Raw genomic sequence first — 6,101 nt, forward strand, 5'->3', positions numbered from 1 at the left:
CCAGTCCAGTCCAATTCCATGTGTGCTTGTGCGTCCGTGCGTGTGCATGTGTCGTACATGAGCGTTTGTGTGTGTAGGGCTACATTTACACAGGCCACCCAATTCTGATCTTTTTTTCTTTTGACCAATCAGATCAACTCTGAAAAAGATCTGATCTGGAAAGATCTGATGTGATTGGTCAAAAAAATGCATGGGTAAACACAGACTTTGTGTGTGTGTGTGTGTGTGTGTGTGTGTGTGTGTGTGTGTGTGTGTGTGTGTGTGTGTGTGTGTGTGTGTGTGTGTGTGTGTGTGTGTGTGTGTGTGTGTGTGTGTGCATGGTGTGTGTGTGTGCATGGTGTGTGTGTGTGTGTGTGTGTGTGTGTGTGTGCACGTGTTAGTGTGTGTGTGTGTTTGGGCATTTGATAAACATCTTCGATTAAAAGTCCAGTTAACCAATCAGGTTCTCCTTGGGGAGAATCCCTGGCACCTTGGCCTCCACGGTAGAGGTCTTTCCTAAAGGTTGAAGGTTAAAGGGGAGGGGCCACACACAGAGAGCCATTCCTCCTCATATCCTTCCATCTTTCCTGTTTAGCTGTTCTCTGCCTGCCTTTCCTTATCCCTCTATCTTTTCTCTCCTTCTCTCCTTTTCTCTTCTCTTTATTGGAAATTGATTGTCTTCTACCATCACAAAGACACTTGGTTCTGATTGATTGACAGGTAAGGGAAGAGGGAGAGAACATTTTGCACTGGAGCTGACTGACAGAGCGCTGGGCCTCTCTTCCTCACTGGAGGTGGAGAGTCAACCCTCCACAACATTCATGAGTCTGTTTCAGTAGCCAGGGTGCTAGTCCATTTCTGTATTAGCCAACACTTTATCTTACCTGTGTTGAATGCAGAAACAGTCAGGCACCCAGGGCACTGCTTCAGGACAGTTCTGGTATGAGAGATACACACGTGTGCCTTCCAACCAACAACATGAAATAAGCAACGAATGCACATATAATACAATACACACAGGTCAAATGAAGGGTAATACAAACACGAATAGTACGGAGAAAAGACCAGAAGATCACCAGCATCCCTCACTAGCACACATCAGGACAGGGTTACATCCACAACGACCAGGGGGAAAGACAGAATGAGTGATGAGGAGAGAACACCTCCACTACACACATACAACCAGCACAAACCAAATAACAAGCCCAAATAAAACATCAGATGGCATCAGCCCTCTCTCTTCACCTCTCTTTTCCAGCCCCAGGCTCTTTCCTTTTCTCCCCTCCCTTTACCCGGGAGTACAGTTCATCCTACAGTTTCTATACAGTTATATAATATCCATGCATAAAATAATAGATTGCGTCGCCCCTGACAACAGAGGTGCTCTGGGGCGTTGTTTGTGTTTGTTTTTAATATGGGGATCAACTGAACACACACAGCAGGACTGTTGTTTTTAATATGGGGATCAACTGAACACACACAGCAGGACTGTTGTTTTTAATATGGGGATCAACTGAACACACACAGCAGGACTGTTGTTTTTAATATGGGGATCAACTGAACACACACAGCAGGACTGTTGTTTTTAAGAAACAATAAGAAAGACACAAAAAAGGAACATTATTTATCCCACAATGTGTCATGTCATCTTTGGTTTTTAAATAAAAGTTTTTTTACTATCCTTTATTGGTTTCCTTTCTTTAGTCCTGTACCTTGACGTTTTCCTCCAAACATAACCTACACACCTATACCCTAGATTTCTTACAACCTACCACCCTTCCCCACACACTAGAACCCTTTCACCATCCTTTCCCCCTGGCCTAAAACCCACTCTACCTCCCTTATAATTGACCCTACAACTCTTACACACTACCACACTCCCCCTCAGACCTACAGACCTACCACACTACCTCCCTTTTCCTCAGACCTACCACACTACCTCCTTTCCCCTCAGCCCTACCACACTTCTATACACCCCCCCCCCCCCCCCCCCCCAGGATGATTTTTCGGTCTTTCCCACATTCTCCTTTACCCATCCCATTAGTCAGAGTCAAGAAGTTTTTCCCTCATGACAGCATACAGAGGAATTCATGAGACTGAGAATAAATAAATTGACAAACCATATCAAACAGTCAAAAGGCTTCTAGAACACACTGTGCATAAAGAAAACAAACAGTCAAAAGGCTTCTAGAACACACTATCCATAAAGAAAACAGACAGTAGAAAGGCTTCTAGTACACACTGTCCATAAAGAAAACAAACAGTCAAAAGGCTTCTAGAACACACTATCCATAAAGAAAACAGACAGTAGAAAGGCTTCTAGTACACACTGTCCATAAAGAAAACAAACAGTCAAAAGGCTTCTAGAACACACTTCCATAAAGAAAACAAACATTCAAAGGGTTTCTAGAACACACTGTCCATAAAGAAAACAAACAGTAGAAAGGCTTCTAGTACACACTGCCCATAAAGAAAACAAACAGTCAAAAGGCTTCTAGAACACACTGTCCATAAAGAAAACAAACAGTAGAAAGGCTTCTAGAACACACTGTCCATAAAGAAAACAAACAGTAGAAAGGCTTCTAGAACACACTGTCCATAAAGAAAACAAACAGTAGAAAGGCTTCTAGAACACACTGTCCATAAAGAAAAACACTTATCAAAGGGTTTCTAGAACACACTATCCATAAAGAAAAACACTTATTTTAGCAGTGACTGATGACTCTCATTGCTAATAACATTGTTGTTATTGTTTCACTACGTAACCTTTACATTAAAGATTTGAGGTATATCAGGATGAATTGTCTACACGTGCCTGCCTAGTCGTGACGCCAGCCGGGACAGGGGATAGATGAAGAGGGTTAGAGTGGAGTAGGGTGGAACACTGTGGTTTTGGGAGTAGGTGATTGGCCATTGATTTACCCCAATGCTAGTCAATGATAGAGAGGGATCTGAGGGTGTGATTTTGGAAGCAAACACACCACACTCCCGTGACATCAAAATATCTCTGGTAGGAGTGTGTGTGTGACAGAATATAAACACAACTCTATCACCTCTATTACATACCTGGGGCCTGCTGCACATTAACACCCCACTGCATGCACACACACACACACACACACACACACACACACACACACACACACACACACACACACACACACACACACACACACACACACACACACACACACATGGTCTATGTTGATCAAACCAACACCACCCATGTAAAAATGTATCTCATTCGATGACCCATGTAATCATTTGGTTTAGTATTGAACAATAGAAGCAGGTCTAGTAAAATATACAAAACAAAAGTGCTTTTTGAATTTCAATGTGAATTGTTGCCCACCCCCTCCCCCCCCTTTCCACCCTGTATGTGCCCCCTTAACCTTGGCATGCGAATAATGAGGTGTGTGTGTGAGAGAGAGAGTGTGTGTGCAGGTTTGTACTTCTGTGCATGACTGTTTGGTCATGTGTGTGTTCAGAGCACTCTAACCCATGGTTGAAGGAGAAAGGCACTCAACTCTGTCTGCATATACTGTACCTACCACCTCCCTGTGGTCAGTATGCAGTCCAACTGCTCTGTGTGTGGGATTATGATTTAGGGTGTGTGTGTGTGTGTGTGTGTGTGTGTGTGTGTGTGTGTGTGTGTGTGTGTGTGTGTGTGTGTGTGTGTGTGTGTGTGTGTGTGTGTGTGTGTGTGTGTGTGTGTGTGTGTGTGTGTGTGTGTGTGTGTGTGTGTGTTAGGTTTGAGTCCTGGGTCTAGCGTCAGACTGGCATCTGAAGTATCTTTGGTATCCGTGGCTGTGTCACAGTCCACTCTATTGTGTGAGGTATACATCATGTCTCAGCTTCACTTTGGATTTGAACGCAACGCTTTTAACATCCTCGCTACAAACCTACAAATCTCTCTTAGTCACCTGTCTCTTCTCTGCCTCTGAGTAAAACCGTCTCTACACCCCCCATGGTCCCTGTCCGCATCTCCACCTTAAATATGATTATCGCCCGCTAGAAGATGCTACACAAGTGGAAGGAAAAGGATTTCCAAGGTCGGTTTCCACAGTAACCCCCCAAAAATATTTATCTTCCTGGTTCCTGCCTTTTACAGTATGTCCCCCATGAAACCTCTCCAACAGGAAATGAGAGGTTAAAGGTTAAAGAGAAAGTGACATCATCACCCCTTCCTCCACCCAACGCGGTGCCCCATCATTGGAGCTTTCAGCAGAGAGGAATGCAGGGGGCGGTCCAGTTCAGGGGTGAAAATTCAGAGGTCATAAAGAAGTCCTTCGGGAAGTCCAGCTAGGAGTCAATCTACTTCATCACACAAGTATTCACAAATATGCACAGTCATTATTTTGTGTTTGTTTCCCTTGAGAATGATCAGTCTTTTTCCATGTTGATTATTATTTTTTGGTCTTTTATATTTTCTGTTTTGTCAACAAGGTGCTTGTTTCCAGTTTCAGCACAACAGAGCACAGTAGTCACAACAGAGAAACTTTGTGACTATAGTACTACTTTTTACCCGCATCAATATTATAGAGAGAAAGAAGAAGAAAGAGAGGAGGGAGGAGAGAGGAGAGGAGAGGAGAGGAGAGGAGAGGAGAGGAGAGGAGAGGAGAGGAGAGGAGAGGAGAGGAGAGGAGAGGAGAGGAGAGGAGAGGAGAGGAGAGGAGAGGAAGCTTGAAGGAAAGAGTTTATTTACAGTTCATTTTCATGATGTTCTGGTTAGTTTTGATCATATCCATGAATCCATTGTTCTGAGGTATGGAATGGCCACATCTTCCCGTCCAATTCCTCTCTATAAGGGGATCTAGAATGATGTGTTGGTTGCTATGGCACTGGCTGCCCACAAGGGGGCGTGGTAAGTGAGGGAGCTGCACCTGCTCTCTCTGATTATCATAAAAGGGTAAACGTCATTGGCACTCATATCATATTGTGAAGTTTGACCCTTGGGTTTGGCCACTAGAGCAGGGCAATCTCCTCCCGTTACCTTGATAGGTCACTCAATAAGGTCCAGATGATTCCCATTTGATTGTTACTCTTTGGTACCTAAACATACCCTCCAGTAGCTACATAGTTAACAGCCATACATAAAAATGGAACCTTAATCAAATCAACATCAAAAGATGATTATGGATGATAGTCTTGAGACATGTCCTCTGTTCCAAAAACAAAGCAGCTCAGGCTGTGTGTGTGTGTATGTCTCAAACCACTCCTTCATCTGCTCTGGTCTGAAAGTGCAGGATAGGTGAAACAGTGTAATGACGGATCTTCTGGCATTTGGCTTTCACCTGTCTAGGTCTTATATCAGTGCAGATGAAGGAGCGGAGACGGGTAGACTTTTGAAATGTGGTGTCAGACAGCAGGGGTAGGCAACAGGCGGCCCACGGGCCAAAACTGGGCAGTGAGTGATTTCTTTTGCCCCGCCAAAGTTTTTAGTAAAACATAATAATCATAATTTTGGGGGATTTTAGCATTTGGTCAAAAATACTGTCAAATCACAAGGAATTCAGCAAAAAATTACTTTAATTTAGGACGTCTGCTCCAAATTATTCCAACTAATAAAAGATTAGACGTGATCGTGCATGTCTCAATGTAATCAAGGAATGAAATTATTGTTATTTTCAAATACAATCTCTTTTTGGGCTTAGTTGTGGTCAATTTGCAGCGTACAAATTATTATAACTGTGTTCCTGCCCCCCGACCATGCGCTCTGATAAAAATGATTTGCCTACTCCTGTCACACAGAAACACTCAACAGTGTGATGTAACGACCAGCAGGTGGCACTCTTGCACTTGCACTGCAGAAAACAGATTGCTGCTCAGAAATTACACCCCCTGGAGTGGAATTGTACACACACACACACGCAAGCATACATGCATGTACAGAACATACACACACACAAACAGTGAAAGGTGTGTTTTTCTGACTGAGCAGAGGACAAGAGAACATGTCTGCATGTTTATCCTTGCCTTTTTCACACACATGGCCACTGATGTTGTGCAGTCAGGTCTATTACCATGGGCTTGTCTTTGGTGTATTTGCTTGGTCCATTAGTCAAAAACTTAAGCTTGTGGACCGATCAATCCCAAAAGAGAGAGAAAGCGATTCTGTGGGC

This window comes from Salvelinus namaycush, chromosome 11 (genome assembly GCF_016432855.1).
Source record: "Salvelinus namaycush isolate Seneca chromosome 11, SaNama_1.0, whole genome shotgun sequence".
In the NCBI taxonomy this organism is placed as follows: domain Eukaryota; kingdom Metazoa; phylum Chordata; class Actinopteri; order Salmoniformes; family Salmonidae; genus Salvelinus; species Salvelinus namaycush.